The following is a 25,451-nucleotide window of genomic DNA, read 5'->3' on the forward strand; positions in this document are numbered from 1 at the left end:
CGCTCCCCCTCCCGCTTAACGGGTGGCCCGTGGTGGGAGGGAAACGGAGGTGGTATTTTGGTGGTATTTTAGTGGGTGAGCCGAAAGGCAAGTCCCACACTTTTCGGCATTCAATGCTTTGTGCCACCTCAACAAAAAAAAAATGCATATATTTATACATACATACATAAATACATACATACATTCAAACATACATACATACATACATACATAAAATTAAATTTTTACCACCGCCTTTTCATATTTTATTTTTACACGTCAATTTTTTATGGTCAAAACCGCTCAGCACATTTTGTATTGAGAATTTCCCATTTGTTTTGTTATTATTCGCTATTTCGCGCTGTTTCGTGACATTTTATGCGATTCACCAATGTTCGCTTTGTTTGTTCAACGCTTGGCCAAATTTTTATCAAACCTCGCGGGTGTCCTAACTTCGTTTTTTTGTTTCGTTTTTATTTTCTACCAATTTATAGTAGACAATCGGCGCTCATCAAACACAGCATGACAACGCAACAACATAAAAGAGCATAAATAACAAAACCAACAAAAAAAATGCAGATGAATTTGTGAAAGAATATAAATTGTGGAAATTTTATTGCGAAATGCCAACGAATTATGGCAGCGACAGCATTCAGACACGCACTCGACTGTTGCTGGCGGTACCCTGTGGAGTGTTGTTGTGCTAAGAGTGTCTGTCCACACAGACACTAGCACGTATTGACAATGCCAACAGTTGGACTGATTGAAGTGTCGTTTGTCATACATATGTACATATCCGGATGTAGAAGCAGTGGAGTGGATCGGGGTACGTGGCTTGTGAGGAAGAAGAGTACCCCGTGAAATGATTGAAACGCAATTGAAATGATTCTAAAACAGAAAATATCGAATTTGCTTTGTCATACGTGAAAAAATTGTCAACAAAAATAACTTTTTGGTGGCCTAAGCATTGCCGTAGCGTTAGAGATGGCAATAATCGCGAATAAAATATAAAGAAATAACTGCCGCACACTTCAGATACTCAGGAGAGCTTAACGAGATAGAGGAAGAATATTAGTGAATTAAAGTTGTTTCTTGGCGCGAATGGGAAAGAATTCGGAAGACGTGGCCAACATCATACCGTTAACCGGTTCTCGGGGGTAAGAGGTGATGCGACAGCTGCTTATTTATTGAGATTGTGTTGGTGATATATGAAAACATGAAAGCCGCCTTCGCCCACGTTGCTTCGTTACCGTCTGAACAACGACCAATTGGGCAGGTGCAAGAATACGGCCACAATTCTGCTACCAAAACCCCGATGACGTGGCAACTGAAGTTACTCTCATAAGTTTGCTTCGGATGACCAAACTTTGTAATCTATCATCCTTGATTTCTTGGCCAGTGCGGCCAATGGGGTGGTAGTGCTTAGTAGTTAATGCCTACCAGAAGAAGTCATAGAAAGTTTAGTGGGTTAAAGTCTCGCACTTACGGGTATACAGGCTTTCGATGCTTCTGCCTCGTCAAAAAACAACGAAAAACACCATTTGCCGAAGTTTAAGTCTCCTTATCACTCGTCCACCAACATAACTGCTTCTACTTCTTGATTGGCGCGATATTGGCCGAGTTGAACAAATCGTCGTTCTTTTTCTTTTCTTTTCTTTTGTTTTGTTTTTTTTTTCTTTTCTTTTCTTTTCTTTTCTTTTCTTTTCTTTTCTTTTCTTTTCTTTTCTTTTCTTTTCTTTTCTTTTCTTTTCTTTTCTTTTCTTTTCTTTTCTTTTCTTTTCTTTTCTTTTCTTTTCTTTTCTTTCCTCGGGCGCCAGTTGGGCACACCAAGTGAAGCCAAGTCCTTCTCCACTTGATCTCTCCTATGAAGAGGAGGCCTTCTTCTTCCTCTGCTACCAGCACCTGCTAGCACATCGAATGCTTTCAGAGCCGGGCCGTTTGTCGGATGACATAACCCAACTAATGAACTCACTGGATTTTTATTCGCTACGCTATGTCTATGTCGTTGTAAAGCTTATACAGCTCATCGCTCCATCGCCTTCGATACTCGCCATCAACAACGTGCAAGTATCCAAAAATCTGCCGCATAATCTTTCTTTCAAGCACTCCAAGGAACACTCCAAGCTTCTGCACCGTACGTTAGAACGGGCATGATGAGAGCCTTGTAGAGTGTTAGTTTTGATCGTCGAGAGAGGACTTTACTACTCAATTGATTGCTTAGTCCAAAGTAGCACTTTTTGGCAAGAGATTCTCTATTGGAGCTTAGGTAACTCCTCTCGTGCTGTCGAATGGATCTTTAAAATCGACAAAAAATGGTCTGTACCTGTCATGCCCCACGGACTGCCGCAGTTCCTGCTGTCATTAAGCAGAAGGGACTGCAGACAGCTGGTTGGACTGATGGCGGACCACTTTCTGTGGGCGAAGGACATGGTAAAGGTAGGCATTGCAGACAGTGCACTGTGCCTAGCATGTGGAGAGGAGGATTAGACGGCGGACCACTTTCTGTACGTCTGCTGGAGGGGCTGGAGAGGAGGAGCTGTAAGGTAATAGCCTACGCGGATGACGTGGTACTTATTGTCAGAGGCAAGTTTCTAGATACTCTGATGGAACTGATGCAGGGTTATCTGGACCGCGAATCGCGGCCTATCGATATATCCTCTGAAAACGGAGCTCGTCTTATTTACGAGGAAATACAAAATACCTAGAGTGTTTCTCCCCTCAATAGCGCACGCTCCATTGGTGTTCTCTGACAAGGCGAAGTACCTGGGACTCATCCTTGAAAGAGGTCTTACGTGAAAGCCGAACATTGAGGAGAGAATTAGGAAGGCAACAGTCGCCTTGTATGGTTGTAGGGGCGCTATCGGTAAAAGATGGAGCCTCTCGCCTAAATTTACTTTTTGACTTTATAATACGATTATAAAACCAATCTTGTTATACGGAGTCCTTGTCTGATGGAGTCCGAGTCGCTAGAAAGGATGGTATCAGTTAAGAAGCTGGAGAGGGTACAAAGGTCTGCCCTCATTGGAATCAGTCGAGCGCTCCGTACCATTCCTACTCTAGCGTTTAATGCTATGCTGAATGTGGCACCCGTGGACATCGTAGGAAAAACAACCGCTGCACGCGCCGCAATCAAACTAAGGTGTTCGGGCCATAGGCTAGACTTAAGTTACGGACACTCTAGCATCCTTAAAAATTTTGATTTCATCCCCATGGTGCTGGATCATTGTACACCCACGCTAGGTACGAGCGGTCTGTTTTCTACTCATATTCCCTCAAGGGATGAGTGGGCGGGGTGCAACATTTGGCAGCAAGGCATGGCAAGCATGTTCACGGATGGCTCGAAATTGGATGGAAGGGTTGGGTGGGGAGTATTCTGTAAGAAGCCTCCCATCAAACTTAAATTAAGCCTTCCGGACCACTGTGGTGTTTTCCAAGCGGAGATATCCGCAATTATGGAAGCGGTGGACTGGTTGATTACCTTGGTAATTACCGTTAAGGAAGTAAATATTTACTCCGATAGCCAAGCGCCAATTAAGGCCATGGACTCGTTGCTTGTGCGTTCGAGATTGGTCGGGGAATGTCTGCCTTCTCTCTCCATTGCATCCGAATACTTCTACATCAGGCTCATTTGGGTTCCCGGTCACAGCGGCTTAGAGGGCAACTGCTGGGCTGATGAGCTGGCTAGACAGGGAACTTTGGAGATGGTTTCGTCGCAAAATGAGGGAATTGGGGTTCCCTTAAGAATCTGTGTTCTACTCCTGGAAAGATGAGCCTCGAGTCAACTCAGCGAGCGCTGGGCTAGTGTGCAAACGTGCAAGGTCGCAAGATCCTTCTGGCCACGGGTCGATCGGGGACTTTCGAGGGAACTCCTAAGGCTAACAAAGCATCAGCTCTCGAATTTGGTGGTTGTCCTTATCGGACATTGTCCGTTAGGTGTTCATGTCGTGAGACTTGGGATTGCCTCAAGTCCGTTCTGCAGAAGCTGTCTGGAGGACGAGGTGGAATCATCTCAGAATCTTCTTCTCAGCTGCCGTGCTCTCGTCTGGCATAGATTTAGACATCTGGGCTCTCATTTTTTCGCTACACCTGCGGATATAACGGGTCTAAATATCATAAATTTGGTGAAGTTCATCAGTAGCTTGTTGCGGCTAATTACGAACGCAAGTCAGCCACTGTCGGCGTCGTCGTCCTTCTCTTCTCCTCTCGCATGTATGGCATCACAACAGACGAATTTAAAATTTTTGTCCAAGTGTGCCCGAAGCTAGGGCAGCTATTTAACCTAACCTAACCTAACCCGCCTTCGATCGAATCAGGCTTTCGGTCTTTGCCACTAATCCACACAGAGCACAAGATCTACTCAGATTTCTTCGCACTTTGGACTTTGCTAGTCTGTACCGAAAAAAAAATTTGTTTCTCAAAATTTACTGAAAGCTTGGAATTATGTGATCAGAAAGTAGCGCCACTCAACCAGTTGCATTTTATCTCAGAATAATTTATTACATAGATTCTTATTTTTAATTAATTTTTTTCTTTTTTTAGTTTTTAATTTATGAATTAATTTTTCATGCACCCGGAATTAGGATTAAAATCCAAATAAATAAATCGCTACCAAGTTTATTGCTTCCAATCAAAAATTGTACTATTCATAACACCCTGTTTGATCTAAGCCGCTTTTATGTGCAACCGTCTTGCTGCCTGAAAGTATGCAATTTAACTTCTACAAATATTTAATGCGTTACAGTCGCTGGTGATAAAATGAGCTTTTAACGTGCGCTATTAACAAATGTTTATTCTACTACACTTAACCGCCTAACCCCTTTAGCACTCTGTGCCCTCAACAAATATTTTGGATTACCGCACCCACCTCACCCCCTATTTCAACACCGAACCTACAGAATCCTCCGAAAAATAATCCACATTGCACTCTGTGGTAAATTTCTGCCAGTCTAGAGAGAGCTCACGCCCAACACGCTGGAGTTACATCTTTCAACGCTGCTAAATGTGTAAAATTCAAATATAATATTTTTATCTCTGATCAGCTTCTGCAGAGTAATCAACGCACCGCAATAATAACTGAACTGTTACAACAACAGCAATAACAGCAGTTTACAGCAGTAATAATAAGTGCAATAATACGGGAGACAACACAGGCGGCGATAACGTTGCCAGCCACACATTAACAAACGGAAATCTGTTTATTGCCTATGTAATGGCGCGTATTCTAATTCAATAATTACATTACGAGAAACTTTACACCAAACGACCAGCGCCGTACGCCGCTTTGAGCTGACGTGCATGGCGAGGGAGTGCAAATTACTTAGTTGACAGCAAAGCAGACAACAGGCGCAAGCAGTGCCGAGGTGTAGTAAACTTTTGCCTTTGCAAGGATGTGCAAGAAGTCAAAACTTTGATGCTGAAAAATATTTACTACGTGGAAGTTTCACGGAAGTATTTATGTACGTAGCACACAGCAACTTCAAGCGAATGGCCGAACAGCCAACGACGTTTCATGCGAACGATAAACAGGAAGACAACATGGCAATGGCGGCGGACGTAAATAGGCCATAAGCAGCGTGCGTGTGGATGTGTTGGTGGAGGCAAAGTCAACAATTACCATAATAAAAGTTTTAAGCTTGAGAAATTTCACGGAAACGGAAGTAAATAAGATTGGTGTGACTCCTATTGGCCGGTGCGTTCGGTGTCAACGTCCGCGTGAAAGTCAGGTGGTATTGTTGTTTTTCCTGCTATTCGTAATGCTGGCGTTACCACTGCATGGCAGCTCATGGTAGCCATGGCAGAGTCAAATCTCAACGGCAGGCAGGCATGTATGTATCAGGTCAGTCCATAAGTTCGTGCGTATTTTACCCATAATTTCACTTTTGTACGGAGAGGATACCGTGAGTGTAAGGATTGCGCAAAAGTGGTTTTCAAAATTGCGAAGTGATAACTGAGACGTGGATGATGCTCCGCGCGCTGGTCGCCTTGAAGTCTTTAACTCAGACGCTTTGCTCGAACTCGTGGAAGCTGAGCCAAATTTGACAGTCGATATGATAGCTCAGAGGTTAAATTCATCGCATGGAACAGTTCACAGGCACCTGGTTCAGTTCGGAAAGGTTTCAAAGCTGGGAAAATGCGCTCCGCATAGACTTTCCGTCGCCAACCTTCAGCAGAGAGTGAATGTGTGTTCTCAGCTGCAGCAATGACTTGAAAATGATAGTTTTTTGAACCGTATCGTTACTGGTGATGAAAAATGGACCCTTTACAATAATCCTGTTCGCAAACGCCAATGGTTAGTTAAGATGAAACACCAGAACCGACACCTAGAGATGGTCTTCACCACAAGAAGATGCTCCTGTCTATTTGGTGAGATATGACCGGTTTTGTTTATTATGAACATCTGGAACCAAACCAGACGATAATTGCTGATTATTATTCCCATCAGTTATCAAACCTGAATGAAGCACTTAACAAAAATCGACTGTCTTTAGTGAATAGACGCAAAGTTTTCTTGCACCACGACAACGCAAGACCTCATACCGCAAGGCAAACATTAGGCAAGCTGAACAAGCTCGGATGGGAGCTAATGCCGCATCCACCATACTCTCCCGATATTGCACCTTGTGATTATCACCTTTTCCGAGGACTTCAATCCCATATGAGTAAGAAGAACTTCTCCTCAAAAGAAGCTAGTCCTATTATAAAAAGGGATATTGAAGCGTATTTTGGCTCCAAGGAGAAAAAATTTTTTGAGCAGGGAATTAAAAATTTGCCTAAACGTTGGGAAGACCTTGCAAATAATGAAGGAAAATATATTATTGATTAATAAATACTTTAAACATCTTTTTTATTAATTTTAAAACCACCTTTAAAAAACGCACAAACTTATGGACTGACCTGATAGTTGGGTGCTAAAGCAAGTGTGCAATGCAGGATACAAAAGTTTCACTGTAGGTAGGCTTATAAGTGTAGCTCGAGTAACCGACGGAAATCGGAAATTCCGGTGAGTGAATTTTGACTTGCGCTATTTACAAGTTTTTATGACAATTTATTAGAAGCCATAGAAGAAGGGGAACTAGGAGTAAACGAGCACATGACTACATTGTTTTTTTAGCACACAAAAAGCCATGAATTGCGAATATCACAAATGGAGCTGTACGGGGTCCAGCACTCAAAGTGTAACAAATTAAAAAGGCCAAAAATTTAAAATAAATTACTTTTATTCGTTTCAAAGTAAAAAATGTGTGAAAATATTACAAAATTTAGAATCAATTTACTTTTGCTCGATATGACCACCTTTTGCCTTGACTATGGCTATGAGACGGTCCAGAAACGAGACCCAAGCTGCCCGATGTTACTTGCAGGTATTTCGGCCCACTCGCGAACAATGGCTTTTTTAAGCTCCTTGAAACTGATGAATCTCTCAGTTCGTACCTTTCTCTCCAAAATGGCCCAAAAGGGAATAATCCATCGGATTCGCGTCTGGGGAATTTGAGAGCTATTGTGTGGACGTAATGAAGTTCGGAGCGTAGTTTTTAGCCTTTAACTTGAGCTTTGAGATGTCCACGGTCTATCACCGTCTGCCCACGGCTTCAAAGCTACCTCCAAAATACTTTCCCGATAATATTTCGCATTTTTCTTGACGCCAAGCTCGATGCAAACGTTTGGAGAGCACCCATTTGCGGTTACAGCGGCCCAAACCATTTCCTGTGGCGGGTCCTGCACCCTGGTGGCCAATCGATGACTCAAATTCTCGTATGAACTGTCGGTCAAAGGAACCCTATCGTTTTGGGAGTTTGCGAATTGCTTAATTTGAAAAATTTTCTCGTCAGAAAAAACAATGTTTGGAAATTCACCTCTTTCGGCCAAGCGAAGCAACTCTTTCGCTCTCTCAAGTTTGACTTGTTGCCGCTTTCGTGTGAGGTCATGCGGTTTTTGGCTCTTATAGAGTTTTACTTTGAGATCATTTGTCAGTATGTGGCGAATGCTATGGTCAGATATTTTCAGTTCTTTCGCCGTTTGATTGCCACTTCGACGGGGATTTCTCTCAAGTCACTTCTTCACTTTTTAAACCCTATCACGTGACGTTGCAGTCTTTTGATGACCACCTCCGTGACGACTCGCGATGCTACCATCTCATTGCTCATTTTAACGAGTAATGGAGCGATAAGCCGCAAATTCATTTACTCTAATGTGCTTGAGATCACGAACAATCGCTGGTTGTTATTTTGCAGCCAAATACATATAATACAATCACTATACAGTATATTCTGTTTAGCTGCCTATTCGCTTAGCTGCATTTACTGGTTACGTGCACAATTTTATAAAAATGTGTCACACAAAATGGATTTTGTATGAAAATTAAACGGTTAGCTGCATTTTCGCTTAGCAACACTTTTCCGTTTAACAACCCTGTTTTTTAGGAAGTTTTGGTCGCTTTGTATGAAAAATACTTCGCTTAGCAGTACTAAAAATTTTCAAAACTTAATTTTATCTACAATAGATCTATGTATCTCTTTTCAGCACTTGAAAAACTTCACAAAAATGCAAGCTATATGCACACAATGTTACTCTTTTTTCAACTTGTAGTCTGTTTCTCGTGCATATATTTATATGTATGTACATTCATACATATTTTCACTTGTTCGTACGAAAATGAATAAAAGAGTTACTGCGTTGTCTATAAGAGATAAATTAAAAATTATAAATCTTTGTGAAAATGGAACAAAAAAGAAGGACGTTGCCAACAAATTCAAGTGCAATATCAGCACGGTCAACAGAACAATTAAAATGGCAGAAGAAATAACCAGAGTTAGTAATTCCGCAAATTTACAGCGAAAAAGGCAAAGAAAGGGTGTTCATACAAAAGTGGAAGAGGCTCTTTTCAATTGGTTTAATCAGCAGCGAACAAAAAATGCTTTATTATCGAGTGATGTTTTGCTAAACAAAGCAAAAGAGTTTGCCATTCTGTTGAAAGATGATTTTGATCCTGTTCAAAGCTGGCTATGGAGATGGCGTCAACGTTATGGTATTAAATTTAAAAGATTTCATGGTGAAGGAAAAGAAAATGATGAAGTAAGCGCAGCCAGTTTTAAAAACGAATTTTTACCTAACATCCTTAAAAACCGTAAAATTGATGACATTTTTAATGCTGATGAAAGTGCACTTTTATACAAAGCCCTACCAAACGCAACGTTTATGACCAATTGTGAAAAACCAACCGGATGGAAAACCCAAAAATCTCGACTTACACTACTATTTTTGTGTAATGCTACCGGAACATTTAAAAAAATATACACAATTGGCAAATTTAAAAATCCTCGCTGTTTTAAAAAACGTAATCCACCTTTGCCTTATTTTGCAAATGTAAAAGCTTGGATGACGTCAACATTGTGGTCTGAAATTATTCAGGAACTTGATAATGATATGGTCGCCAAAGACAAAAATATTTTACTCTTCGTTGACAACGCTTCTTGTCATAAAATAAACTTCAAACCTCGCAACATAGAAATAGAATTTCTCCCACCTAACACTACTGCTTTGATTCAACCCCTTGACCAGGGCATTATACACGCATTCAAAGCAGAGTATAGGAAAATTCTTGTTCGAAAACAGATAAGTGCAATTGAACGTGGAGTTCCACTTCAAACTTATATTAAATCAATATCTATATTGGACGTTCTGCATTATATCAAAAGGGCTTGGTGGTTAGTGAAGCCTGAAACAATTTGTAATTGTTTCAAGAAGGTAAGAAGTCGTTACATGAATGCAACCATATCTGTACTTATGATTACATATCTTCCAGGCAGGAATTTGTAATACAAACGCAGATGTGGTAAGCTGCGAAGTTGAGCTTGGTATTTTGGAGGAAATACCAAACACCGAAGAATACATACATTGCGATGACGAGCTTCAATGTAGAGGACTTCTTACAGATGAACAAATTGTTGCGAACCTGTGCGATGTGCCTTCATCTGAAATCAGTAGTGGAGATGAAAACTCAGAAGAGAATCATGATGTCTCAAAAGCCACTAGTGTTAAGGAGGCATTATCCGCATTAAATACCTTGGAAACATTTTTCATGGAAAACCCTATGGAAACAAATTTTAAAATCTTTGAAATGGAAGAAATGATTGTCAAATTTGCAAAAACAAAAAAAGTTTCACAAAGTAAAATCACTAGCTATTTTTCGTAAAAAAGTTTCTATCGCAATATGTACATATTAAAATACCTTCATTATACTTTATAACTTCTAAATATATACATAATTTTTTCAACTAAATATATCAAACAAACCAGAGTTTTGGGTTTCCGCTTAGCTGCACATTTCGCTTAGGTGCACGAAATCATGTGCAGCGGAAGTAAATGCACCTAAACGGAATATACTGTATTACGTTTGAAATCCATTACTGATTTCCTTTTTTCGCGTTTACTCCCGGTAAAATGCCCATGCATCAGCTGCGCGAGCGGTCTGAAGTTGGTTTCACTTCGAGTGCCGGACCCTGTACGATAAAAATGTTGGTGAAAGGTAATACGGGGTAATATTAGGCTGGGAGAGTTCATACGTTAGGTTGCCGTACTCTCACTCGGAGGCGTAACGGAAGATGGCACTGTCAGTATGTCTAACAAAGTCCAAGATCTAGTAGAGATAATATAATTATGTGACTTGAAAATAAAAAATTGCCAATTCAACTTTCTGTAGGTAAGGTTTCAGCTTTCCTTCTTGAAAATAATTTTTCAAAAGAGCAGTACAACGCAATGCCGCAATGCCGCCTATTGAGCTTCGCTGCGATCGGGCGCAACGCGAGCCATGTGGGATAGCTACAGAGAGCTTAAAAAGGAAGAGAGACGTGTTATCCGAAAGAAGAAACGAGAGGCCGAAATACGTGAGTGTGAGGAGCTTGAGAAGCTGGCCAATAGGATTAACGCCGGAAAATTCTACCAGAAAATTCCGTGGCTTACAGACGGTTTTAAGACCGGGGCGTTTTCCTGTAAGAACAAAGACGGTGACCTGGTGGCTGACATCCAAATCAATCTTAAATTATGGAGGGAACACTTCTCGAACCTGTTAAACAGTGATAGCTGCGCATGTCACAGAAAACGTGAAGATCCCGATACCCCAATTGCCGACGACGGAATTGTCGTTCCGCTACCCGACCATGACGAGGTGAGAATAGCGATAACGCGACTAAAAAACAAAAAAGCCGTGGCTGTCGACGGACTGCCGCCTGAGCTATTCAAACATGGCGGCGAGGAGCTGGTAAGGTGTATGGATCAGCTCCTATGCAAAATAGAATAGAAATCCAACGTACAATCTCTCTTGCGAACAAGTGCTACTTTGGACTAAGTAGGCAACTGAGCAGTAAAGTCCTCTCCCGACGAACAAAACTAACACTCTACAAGACTCTCATCGTACCCGTCCTAACGTATGGCGCAAAAGCGTGGACGATGACAACGTCCGATGAAGCGACGCTTGGAGTATTTGAGAGAAAGATTTTGCGTAAGATTTTTGGAGCTTTGCTCGTTGGTTACGGCGAATATCGTAGGCGATGGAACGATGAGCTGTATGAGCTTTACGACGACATAGACATAGCGCAGCGGATAAAGATCCAGCGGCTACGTTGGCTGGGTGATGTCGTCCGAATGGATACAAACGCTCCGGCTTTGAAAGTATTCATTGCGGTACCAGCTGGTGGTAGTAGAGGAAGAGGAAGGCCTACTCTGCGTTGAAAAGATCAGGCGGAGAAGGACTTGGCTTCACTTGGTGTGTCCAATTGGCGCGGGTTAGCACGAGAAAGAAACGACTGGCGCGCTTAGTTAAACTCGGCCAAAATCGCGTAAGCGGTTATCGCGCCAATTAAGAAAAAGAATTTTCGTAAAATTGAAATAAATGTTTTTATAAAGTTTAGATACCAATAAACAATGTATAAAATTTGTTTTTGTTGTATATTTATTTTTATTGTTATTCCTTCTAAAAACAGTTTTCCCTTTAGCGCATTTTTGGCGCTGCTGGATGTATGCAACCCCTTAAATGAATTTTAATTTTTAGTATTTTCAAAGTAAAAGATTTAGCCTTTTCAATTTTCTTCTTTGAAATACGAGTATTCCACATGAACAGCCATATAATAGCAATCTTTTCACACCTTTCAAAAAGTCAATCCCCCACCCACTCAAATGTATTTAGCTGTAGCATTTTTAGCCTGCGCGATTCACTGCTCTTGTTTGGCTGCAAACAATCAACAATATTTAAGACTTTGCAGTTTTTGACAATCCCTTTCGCATCCCCCGACCGGTAGTGCCGCATCCTTTGTGTCCATTTGACTTTGGTACTCCTGAATTCTCGCCTCCCATCATTTTTCATCCATTTATCATTGTTATCAATTATAAGTATTTTTTTTAATTCATCATTGTTCCTTCTAAATACCCCCTTCATCAATTCTATTGTCCAGAAAGAATGAAAACTTCACAGTCAGTCGCTTTCGAGTGAAAGTGTTAAATGATAAAAAATAATGGAATTAAATGATTCACCTGCACAGCAGCTCAAAGTGTCTTTCTCCTGTCTTCCTGTGGCGTAAATAATGTGATAAATTGTAACTTCGAAGACAAGAGGTGGTAAATTTGTTGAAAACAAATAAATAATATTGTATTATGCTCTCAACAAATGTTGGTGTATTGTTTATAAAATTTTAAAATATAGCCAATAATGGAATCAAAATTTGTGATAACTTCGAATTTAATCAAAGTAGAGACATCGCTGTGAGTGTCTGTGGAGATGGCTCTAATGACCTGGAATCCCGGTTAACAATGCGGCGATAGCCTAAAGCGTACTAATACTAGCAGTTCATTAGGACAAATATGTACAAGGGTTGCCTTTTGCATTTTACGCCCTTGCAACACAACGTGTGATGAGCTGTAATTCGATACCTGCAAGACTATTCGAAGACTAGTGGCCGTAATTCTGGGAAATTTTGCATTTATACCGTTAGGCCATATAACCGCTTGCTGCTATTATTAAATTATCTACCTTACTAGCAAATTACCTCGATACCGAGCGTACATGGCATTTTTAATTTCACCGAAATCCATTGCAGTTCTGCTGTTAAGCAAAACATTTGCATATGAATCTTTTTCAAGTTTATAGTGAAGTGAAAAATACAAAAAATTAATTGACTAAAAATAGATGAACATATGGACGTCAGAAGCATTCGCGCTGTCATCAAAAATACATAAATACAAAAAAATGTTTTTGGTATAGTTTTTTAATTGACATAAATGGCTGTATTTTATGCAAAGCGGAGTGAACGGTGTATTATTAAGCAATAATTGCACATTAACTTAATTAAAAACTATCTGTTTATGCGTACATGCGTTCCTACATTGTGATAAACGATTTTGTATAGGCGGAATTGGATGGTATTGATCTGGACACACACTCGAGCTTGACTTGTTTACAGTAGCACAGAAAACAAACTATGTGACATATCACGCTGAAATTTGCCATATAAGCTTATAACAGTCCTACCAAAAAACAAAAAATTTATTTTTGCCATATATCATTCGCGGACCGTTTTATTGATAACGTCTCGTTCATATTTGAGCAGAAGGTATTTTCCAAGTTCGTATGAGCGTTACTTTTATGTAAAGGGTTTTCCAACAAGGGGTGTTATTTTGATAATCAAAGAAACATGCTATTTTGTAATATAAGTCATCGGATGTTTATTTCGTTATAAAGAGGAAAGTATGCCGTTAATAGTAGAAAATAACATCGGGCAAATGACCACCACGCCCACGCTTACAGGACAATATACTTTTTATGAAATTTTCCATAACCGAATTGCAAAGTGGCTGCCCTATGTTACGATAGCCTCACGAATTCCATCTTTGAGATCTTGAATCGACCCTGGCTGTTGGCGTACACCTTTTCTTTCACGTGGCCCTAAAAAAAAGTCACAAGGTGTTAAATCACAAGATCTCGGTGGGCAATTGTGATCACCTTATCGAGAGGTCCGAGTTAGTCCGAAAATGTTTCCCCTAAAATATCATGATTTCGTTGCTTGTGTTTCACGTAGCACCGTCTTGTTGAAAATAGACGTTGTCCAGATCAATACCGTACATTTCTCGATAGCGCAATCCATTCGCCTGTAACACCTGTTATTGGAAAACCCTTTACATGCTAATTTAGAAACTTTTCGAAAATTAAGTTTTTTCTGATTGACTTGTTACGAATTCAATCAAATTATCATAGCGCAAGTTGTTTAACTAATCGCCAGATAAATCAATTTCGAGTCAAATTCGTTTTATTGCTGATAGTTTTTTTCATATTTTTTCGCATTGTGTAGACCGCAAATGAGCATAAAATATATTCAAAAATCACCAAACAACAACATATTAAAAATATGCAAATGCTTTTGCTTAAATTAACTCGAGCTAAGCCCCAGCTAAGAGTGGAGAAGCGAAAGATTTAAACAACAAACGCGTGCCCACTTCTACGGACAGCAGCTAAAGCAATAAATTTTCTATCGAACTCAACTTTTAATTTATTTATTTATAATTTAATGCTTGTTGATTATGAGCGATGAAATATAGGCACAAAGTGTAAGATTAATTTACGGCGAAGGTAAAGAGGTTGTCTTATTTGTAGGTCAGCGGAATTTATGATTAATTTGCGCTTGTATGCGTAGATCCATTATTACTGTTATAAAAACTGAGTCCATTACTACTTTGGTATTATAATTGTATAGTAGCAGTGATTAGAGCATTCTTTTTTTTTCATTTTTGACACGCAAATAATTAATTGCATTGTTGTTAATAACAGACAATAGATTAAATTAAATTAGTTGAGCTACGTTTTACCAAGTTGCTGATTTGGTGGAAATGCTCGTCGACCTTTGAGTGCATATTTTTCCTTCATTAGCTATTTGTGCATCACGTGCGCTTTGCCAATGATTAGGTGAGTATAGTTGCTGAAATTTTGAGAAAAAACATCTTAATGTATTGTATTTTGTTTGCATACTCCAGCCCCAAAAGCTAGCTGTGTTTGCGAGCAGCCATCATTCGGTGGGTTTACGGATCGGATATGGAAAATGGAGCATTAAATGATAAAATGCGGAGAAATACATTTTTTCTATAAGCGGTCGTGCTACGGCGGCCTTTCCTGCTCAATTTGTTGAAGAAGTGTTCAGGAAGCCTATGCGCATTTATACTTGAAATTGCAATGAAATTTGAAAGGTCGAGCCAAGAAGCACCGAGAGTTTGCTAACTCCTAAAACACTCAGGCTAAAAAGTCCATTATATTTAAAGCTCTGGAAATTTAAAGGATAGATAGTTAAGGAGGAAAGAAGAGAAGTAAGAGAAGGAAAAAAATAGGATAGAATTGAGGAATAGAGGTAGTTAGACCTGTGAGAATTTTCCAGGTTCTTTGATAAATCTGAAAATATCTTCCGATTCGACAGGATGCATTTTACTTGTTTTCATACATCGAAACCCAAAATTCGTAGCCTTGCTCTAGCAAATGCGGGATACTTACAGAGAAAATGCTCAGTGCCATCCGCGTCCTGTAAGCAAGACACTAATCGGGTCCTCAATGATGCTGACCCCATGGGTTGTGTCCTGCAATAACACCGACCATCAACCGAACGTCTTTTCTTCCAAGTTTTAGAAAAAAGTCCGTCAGTTTCCTTGCTTGTCTCAAACTACTTTGCAGTTATGCCGCGTTCTAGACCGGACCATCGCTCTTTATGTAAGTTGTATACGTAATCGATGATTCCTTTCTTGATTCGTGCAGAATTGATTCCGATTATTCGTTCAGGTCCCCGTGTGGGAATCGCTGATCCACAGTTGGCCAATTCATCGGCAATTTCAATCCCTTGAACCCCGCAGTGTCCTAGAACCCATATAAGTACGAGCTTATTCTGTCTTGCAACATAATTCAGTTTACTTTCACATTCTTGAACAATCTTTGAAGTTTGCTTTGCGTTATCCAGAGCCTTTAGCGCAACCTGACTGTCCAGTCTGTTTTCCGCCCCATCGCCTCTCAATTATCCTTCCGCTACTTTCCGATTGGCAAAAAATTCCATTTGGAAAACGCAATGGATATTTCACATCAAATTTCCTTCCAAATGAAACTATGAAATGAAAGTATAAGGTCACCCTAACAGGGTTTGATTGAAAAGTAATGAGCCTTATTTTTTTTAAGCAGTTTTATTAAACCTTTTGGCTTATACAACTAATATTCGTCAAAATAGGACCCTTGAGCGTCAATACACCGCTGGTAGTGGTCCTTCCACTGCAGGAAACATTTTTTAAACTTATCCGTCGGAATCGCGTTCAATTCGGTTGTCACAGTTTTCTGGATCGCCTCGATGGAGTCGAAACGCCTCCCCTTCAGCTTTCTTTTCAGGCGCGGGAACAAGAAGAAGTGTGGAGGAGACAGGTCTGGGCTGTAGGGAGGGTGGGAAAGCACCGGAACACCCCTCTTGGCCAATGCAGAGGTGCAGAGAAAGGCGGTGTGCTCCGGCGCATTATTGTGGTGAAGGGTCCAATTGTTGACGAGGTCGGGCCGAGCCCGGGTGACTGCGCCGCTGTTGCCAGCGAACTGGGACCGGTTTCTAGTGGAAGAGGAACGTCCAACGATCATTTTCCCCCACCAGCCGATTCGGTTGATCGCTTGGCAGACGCTCCGCTCGGGAAGGCTCATTACTTTTCAATCAAACCATGTAGGTACCAAGAATAATGAATACTGCTCGAATAGCAGCTTAAAGATTTCTCTGTGACCCATAGTTTCGCCTTCGTGCTAAAGGTCAAATTAATGAGCCTATACATTGCTTTCATTGATTCCTGTTGTATCTTAAGATCCAGCGGGAGTAAATCAAGCATAGCATTTAGGGCATCACCAGAGGTTGTACTCATGGCACCCGTAATGCATAAACATACACTTCTTTGCAGCCTGTATAGTTCCCGAATTGTGTATTTAACCATAGTTCGTCTCCACCAAGCCACAGAAGCGTAAGTAATGATTGGCCTGATAAGTACTGTGTATATCCACCAGACCACAGCAGGTTTCATACCCCAGGTTTTGCCAAAGGCTCTACCGTATTATTGAAAGATCCTCAATGCGCGACCCACCTTCAGTGAAACATATCTTTCCCGAGTCGGCTTCTTATCCAAGATTACTCCTAGATATTTAACATTCTTAGAGATGTAGAAAGACTTTCTTCGAGTACCTTCTGGTGCTGGAAGACTAAGTCCATCCAATTTTCGTTTTATCGTCAACAAGACTATGGTGGTTTTGTTCGGATTGGCGGAAAGACCTTGTCTCAAGCACCAGTCATCGATTTTGTTCAGAATCCTCTGCACTTTCGTGCAAAGCCTTCTTAGGGACTTATCCGATGATAGCGCATAGACATCCTCCGCATATGTTTGGACATGAAGTCCGAGTTCCTGCATCTTCGTTAGAACAGACTCTACGACAAAGTACCACAGCAGCGGAGAAAGAACACCCAACACAACACCTTTGGGGGCATCCTTGCTTGGGCCTGATAGTATTTAGTTCATCACTGTTCTCGCCAGCAGTTAGAGCTGCCTCTCAAAGAGTATGGAATGTATCCATTCTATAAAGGTTTGATTAACTCCATGTCGTTCGGCAGAGGAACATATTGAGTCAAAAGTGGCATTATCAAAAGCCCCCATTGTGTACTCGTAGATCCCAGCCCGGCTTCAATCTTACTAACAAAATCGCGTATGGCGGATATACATGTTTTCCTACTCTAGTAAGCGTGTTGATTTCTACTAAGTGGGCTCCTCGGATATACCTTCACTCGCATTTTACTTAGTCTTGCCATAAATTCTGTGACAAATTCTACAATGCGTACGGAAAAAACTTAATATTTAGAGAATGTTCCTTGGTGCACGATTAATCGTTTTTCCCAAACGTCTGAGGTGACAAACAGAAAACGAAGTGGTCACCCTTGTGTGGTTCGAACCAGTGCAGCCATAAAAGCCGTTCCAGAAACAATCCCTTAGAAAGCAAAAAATCATGTCCAGCCGATAAGGCAAAAACTATGTACGCAGTAGTGGTTAAAAAACCATATTCCTCAAAGCCGCAGAAGATTGGCCGCCTGGAAGTTAAGATCTGAATTAATTGGATATTTAATGGAAAATCCATTGGAAACCCTTTAATATTTACATGATTAAATAAAACTAACTTCATTAAAAAAGTATTATAATTTCATATCTATAACGAACTAGGAGATCTCATACAATATATACAAGGTCCAAAATAAACAAGACTGAGCTAAAATTGAAACGACAGGAGCTTTGTTCTGATAAATTCGGTAGTTTGCTCTGACCTCGATTCACTGTTTTGCGCGATCTAAAAGCTTTTCGAAAGAATGTTTTAGGCCATTGACTGGAATGTGCCCCAGGATGTCGATACAAGCCTTTTGGATGACCTCTACGAACGCAAAACGTTTTCCTGCCATGGTCGAATGTAATTTTTCGAATAGCTAGAAGTCACCGGGAACCATATAAGGCGAATACGGTGAGTGATTGATGGTCAAATGCGATTTCTAGTCAAAAAATCAGTCTTTAGAGTGGATCGATGGGATGGTGCATTATCATGCAATAAGCGCCAACGAATGCGATGCAACAAACTCTTCAAAACGCCAAGATAGGCAAATGCATTGACGGTTTGACCCGTTGGCACGAACTCCTTGTAGACAATTCTCTTGGAATCGTAAAAACAACTGAGCATCAACTTGATTTTTGACTTCTCCAAACGCGATTTCTTGGGTGGTGGTTCGTATGGGATTCTCCATTCGGCACTTTGACGCTTAGTTTCAGATTCATATTGGAAACTCCATGTTTCATCGCCAGTTATCAAGATCTCGTCTTTTCTCGCCTCTTTAATGAGGACTTTCGAATGTTGACTTCTGGGCAATTTTTGGTTCTCAGTTAACTTGTGCGGAATGAAACGTGCACTGAACTTTCATAAGCCCAAATGATCAGTTAAAATGCAATAAATCGATGTTTTGGAGGTATTCAACTCCGATTCCATCAATTTCAACCATTATTTCGGTTAATTTTTTTAATTTAATTTAATTTACGAACAATTTCGAAGGACTTTTTGATGTGTGAACATATGGGCCCATTGCCATTTATGGCCTCACACCCATCTCTGAAACGGGTAAACCACTCGTGAACTCTGGTACGAAATAGACAATCATCGCCATGAACTTTTATGATCGACTCAAATGTTTCTGTAATCGTTTTACCGATTTTAAAACCAAATTTGATATTAGCTCTTTATTCGAAACTCATTTTTGTACCGATGACACAAACATACTTACACTTTAGACGCAATAACTTCGCTTCCACTCAACCGAATGTCCCCAAGTTTTCACTGGAAGTTAGCTAGGGATGTAGCTTCCAATGCACTAACTCATTAAAAAGTTGGCGTCATCAAAAACATTGTTGGTATATGATTGGCGCTTACACTATTTTTGGGTGCTTGACCGAGCATATGTTTTATAACATTTTCTTTAATATGATCATCAATAATCTTCTATATATAATTTCATAATATTTGTGCACCGCCTTATGAAGCAGAAGTAGGTTTCGTCCCAGTACCTGTATTCCATATTGTGACATTTTTGTTTTTATTAGAAATCTTCTGACAATTGTTTCGAATGCTCTCTTAAAGTCTAAGCAGACAGCCACTATACAGTTTCGTTCAGCTATTTCTGATTTCCATCTCGCGATCACAAAATTTAGCGCCCAGTCACTGCTATGGCGTTGTCAAAACCCAGACTGATTTTCAGATACCAATCGATTATTCTCCATACGCGCCTCTAAATGTGTTCGAACGACCTTCTTAAGTATTTTACCTTCAGTCAACAGCATTTAAGCTGGACGAAACTCCGCTGGCTTTTTAACTGTTCCAACGGGTATGACTGTTGGGACCTTCCACTTATGGGGGAGTCCCCCGGTTTTCAGCGAATGGATTATGATATTCATGCAGATTGGGCCAATCAGCTTAAATGCACACAATATCATTTTCGTATATATTAAATATAATTATATTGCCTGATCACCGCTAAAGCATTCAAAGTATTTTGTTTGTTCGATTCAAGCAAACAAAAAGAAAAATCATGTAAAATAATATATTATATTATTCAAATTAGTTTTGAGTGAAGAAATACGAGTACTTCAACTTGAAAAAATTTACTATTTCTTCAAATTTGTATTGCGTTAAATAAATAAATACCAAAATTTCAAGCGGTTAACTTTTTTCCGCTCTTATTTGAGCGGAAGGTCGACCTGTCATATCACTGATTTTATTGTATAGATAATTTCAAAATTTTTTTTTTGTTTTTGCTTTGCATGATTTAAAATTATTATATTAGCCGCAATATTGCAAACTTTTTATAAGTTGTATACATTTGGCATGAGGCCCGTGGCGAGGTATTGATAATTGGCTGCTGAATGCTGACTCATCTTTTTGATCTACATACAGAGAGCCAATTTGAAGAAGCCTAGGTTTCCCAAACTTGTTTGTATCGGGACTCCGTTTAGAGAAAATACCGACAACTGTTTGTTGCTGCCATTGAACTAATTTATTATTTAAACGGAGTTTTAAAAAAATTTTGAACTGTTATTATTTTTATGAACTAGCCTTTGCTGTGGTCATCATTTTGTCGAATACTTCTGAAGGTTTTATCAATCGCCTCTAGCACACAGAAATCACGCGAAATTCTGGTTTCATTATTGCCTGGGCATTTATTCACTGATACCCAAATCTATAGGCATTTTAAACACCCAGCCTAAGCCATAACACTAGCTTATATATAAATAATTGGCACGTGCGCCCTTTTTGGGTGTTTGGCCGAGCTGCTCCTCTTATTTATAGCGTGCGATTTGATTTTGTTCCGATAGCAGATAGTTTTTTTTATGAGAAGCCTTTTCATGCCAGAAATACACTCGGGTTTGCCATTGCCTGCCGAGGCGCGACCGCTCTTAGAAAAACTTTTTGTTCATTTTGGTGTTTCACCGAGACCCGAACCTACATTCTCTCTGGATTCCGAATGGTAGTCACACACCAATCCATTCGGCTACGGCAGCCTCTAGCTTTAGCGGCACAATAAATGAGGGGACGAACTTGCTTTTTGAACATTCGTAAATTTTCAAATGCATTTGAAAGTGATTATAGACAGTTAGAATTTTCAAAAAATCGATTTATTTTTATTTTTTTCTTAATTTAGATATATTTAAGAATACACACAGAAAATTTAATATCATTCCGGTGAATATTTTCGAAGTTAGGCCATTTTTCTCAAAATGGTGTTTTCAAAGTCGGTGACCATCATTACTCGAGACCGGCTAAACCGATTAGCTTCAAATTTGGACACGAGCTTCTTGAATATATTTTTCAGTAATTAATCGAAGATTTTTTCTCACCAAAAAATATTTTTTGTTTTATAAACAATTTAAGGTCGAAATTTTGGTCAAAATCGATATTCCTTTTTGTTTTGAGAAACCGCCATTTTGTCAAAAAAAATTGATTTTGCTTATTCCCCCGTTTAATTACTAGATTTAACATTACTTTAACGAAATCTGTTTGGTTTTTTAAATTCAGAGGATCCAGTTCAAAGGTCACCGCAAAACGTCTTTGTTGAGAGGAGCTCCCGAAGATCAGCTGTAGCTCCTTTCCAAATAAATATCTTTACTAATACTAAGACTTGAAATACAGTTAAAAGATAACATAATACGTGTACACATTTTTAAATTAATAAATTTAAAAGGTTTCTCAGAAAAAATGCTGGAAATTTCGCTTTTTTCGGCCTTCTAACTGTATATAGCCCCTAAATCGATGCCATACCCATTTCCCCACTTGAATACTTCTACTGCAGAAAATCTTGAAGCGAACAATTAAATAATCTTCAAAGCTGTTGTACTGAGCATAGGGTTATTTTCGGTATAATATACAATGCTCGAAAATTGAAAACGCCATAAGTAAAAGTTTGTAGTCCCTCCTCGCGAACTATTGAAAGTGCAGGTGGAGATGGTGTCAATCGGGGTGATCCCCTATGAAGTGGTAATTTTCTAGATTTGATCCATAGAATATTTATGAAATTAGGTTTCTAGTGTCGATGGGTGTTGAATTATTACCGATTCCAAGATTAGCGCCAGATATTGAACCGATTTTTCTCAAAAAAGGCTTTTAAAGCAATTGCAAATCTGCAATCAACCGTCAGTATTTCTTTATTTATTTATTCATTTTAGTAAGTAGTTCCTTTTTTTATTTCCTTGCTGCACTTCGAGTTTTCTCTACCAAAATATCTAGCAGCTTTTTTCTTTCCCAACAGCGAAACAAAATATTATGATTCTCGTACAGACTATCGGCATAACAGCATCTTAGACCCGTAATTTATTCACACCTGCTTACAATCATTAGCTCGCGTTTAGGTGATCTTTGCGTGCCGATTCGCACAACCCACAGCGTTGCGGCGCATAGTTAGGGAACACCTGTTCTGTATAGGCAATACATTCATTAGTTTCATGTTGCTTCTTCTTTTTTCATCGATTTTGTTTTCTCTCTATTGCTAAGCTATTTATTAGCCGCTGAAGGCAACGGCACTGCCTTCACGTCAGACATACTCGTACATAACAACAGGCCTGACCTAAGGCAAGTAGAAAAAATCGCAAAGATGCACACATACCTATGTAAATATGATTTTTACATATGAATATGTGTGTGTGTGTGGACTAACTTTATTTATCTTAAACGTTAATCGTTTGTAATTCATTGTTTGTTAGCAAATATCGAAAGATATGACGGAAGGTCAGTCACACATGACCTACCCTAATGCGTAGCTGCGTTAATCGTCTCGATGAGCGGTATTGGGATTTTTAATTTAATTTTCTTATTTGCTAACTAATTTTTTTAGATTTTGGTACATTGATTTCTTCAAATTTCAATGTCAATTATTTTTAATCTTAACATTTCTAGATTTTGCCTAAATTAGTATAAAAGTTGGGCGCTCGCAATGGTGAAGCATCAAAGTGACTTTAGCATTCGACGCAAGCAGCTGTCCAGAATTAGCCGAAATGGTGGGTAGAAAATAATTCAGTTCTTGTAAAGACAAAAAAGAGTTTCTTTTTTAAAAGATTTTATAAAAAAAAGATATGGAAGAAAACAATTAAAAATTATATTTTTGTACAATATTAAAAAAAATATCTTCACATTAAATTGTTGTTTTTAATAAAAAAAAAAAAGTAAGAATTATATATTAGATATAATATACATAACTTAACTTTAATATACTTTTTATACTCTACACTTTTCCTAGAATTTTTGTTGTCCTTTTCTTTGTTAATAATTATATTTTTCTCCGTGAAGAGGTGTTGAGTTACTGATAAACCCATTTTTACTTTATTGCTAAAATAATTTTTTTTGAACTTTGCACTTGTAAAATTTCGTGTGTTAAAAGAAGATATAGTTTCGTTCATTTACAAATTTTATGTGGCTCAGTTTTTTCCTTTTCAGAATTTCAAAAAAAAAAATTTAATTTAATTTAATAAAATTCTTATTATATTATATTTTATTTTAATTTTTCATTAACATTTTTATAGAAATTTTGTTTACATTTTTTTTTTAATCCTTTTTCTATACTTGAAAAACTTTGTGCGTTTTCTACTGAAAAACAAAAATAGTTTTGTTTGTAAAAAAAAAAAAATTTTTTTGTTTTTCAAAATTCAATAATAAAAAAAAATTAATATAAAATTTATATTTATATAAAATTTTTTTTTTTTAACTTTAATTTTATTTGTTCTAGAAATTTTTTTCTTAGATATTTTTTTAAATAATTATTTTTTGTTACGTTTGTAAAATAATTTTAAGTGCTTTTTTTTAAAATTATGCTTTTGGTTTTCAGAATTTAATATAAAAAAATTTCAATTAAATTCAATAATTAATAAAATTTAACAAATAATAAATAATAAACTTTCTTGCAATAATTTAAATTTCACTCGTAAAATTTTGTGTGTTTTCTAGTCAAAAACAAAAGCAGTTTCGTTTACAAAAAAGTTTTGAGTGACTCCAAAATTTATTAAAAAAAAAAATTAAAAAAAAAAATTATTTCTATTTTTGCAGTGAAAAACAAAAATTGCTTCCCTTTAAAAAAAAAAATATTTTTTCACAATTTAATAAAAAAAATTATTTCTATTTTTCTAGTGAAAAAAAAAAATAGTTCAGATTATGAAAATACTGTTGATTGTAACAATAAGTGCCTAAAACATTATTTTTTTATTGGTTTTCAGAATGTAATAGAAAAAAATTTATTCAATATTTCAACTTTAATTTATTTTAATAACTTATTTTATTTAAATTCTAATTTTTTTAACTCTGTTATTTAAATTTTTTAGAATTATTGTTTTTTTAATCATTATTTTTTATACTGTAAAATTTTGTGTCTCTGCCTGTGTTTTCTGATAAAAAACAAACATAGTTTCGCTTATAAAAAAATTGTAAATGCCCGAAAAATTAATTTTTTTGTTTTTCAGAATTAATTAAGATCAAATTTAAGTTTGAATATTTAATTTGATATTTAATTTAATATTAAATTTAATATTTAAATTGATTCAATAAATTCATTTTTTTAGCTTTAATAAAATTTTTTTTATAAATATGTTTTTAAAGAATTATTTTTTAGATGATATTTGACACACTGTGGTTTTTTTTTAACAGTGCAGTGTTTTTTAATAAAAAGCAAGCGTATTTTCGGTTATAAACAAATTGTAAATGCCTCAGAAATTATTTTTTTTTCAGAATTTAATAAGAACAAATTTATGTTTAAATATTTAATTTGATATTTAATGTAATATTAAATTCAATACTGAAATTTAAATTTGATTCAATAAATTCCTTTTAATCTTTAATAACAATTTTTTTAGAGATAGTTTTTTAGATTTTTTTTTTGTTTTTTTTTTTAATTTTTAAAAAATAGTTTTACACGTGGGAAATTTTGCGTGTTTGCCAGAGTTTTCTGTTAAAACAATTTTTTTTTTATTAATTTTTAATTAAATTTTTTTAAATTCTAATTTTAGTTTTAATTTCTAACTATTTTTAATTTTTTTCATTCAAGTTTTGATATTTTTAGATGTCTGTCTTTTTTGATTATTGTTTTTAATTTGTTTTGAAATGTTTTGTTTTGATTTGACAAAATTAAAAAAAATAAATATATATTCTAAACTTTCGAAATGTCACTCCCAGAAAAATTTATATTATTTAACACAAAATAACTTTTATGTATAGTTCAAAACTAATCTTTTAATTAACTTCCATTATTTTTTCTCAATGAAAACATTTGTTACCAATTCTCAAATCTTCTTCTCCAGGAATTCACCATTACCATATTAGCTCTCGTTGGCTTCGTGGCTGCCGATGTTTCTCACCTCTCCAGCTCATATTTGCCTCCTGT

Source organism: Anastrepha ludens, chromosome 3 (genome assembly GCF_028408465.1).
Source record: "Anastrepha ludens isolate Willacy chromosome 3, idAnaLude1.1, whole genome shotgun sequence".
Classification (NCBI taxonomy): Eukaryota; Metazoa; Arthropoda; class Insecta; order Diptera; family Tephritidae; genus Anastrepha; species Anastrepha ludens.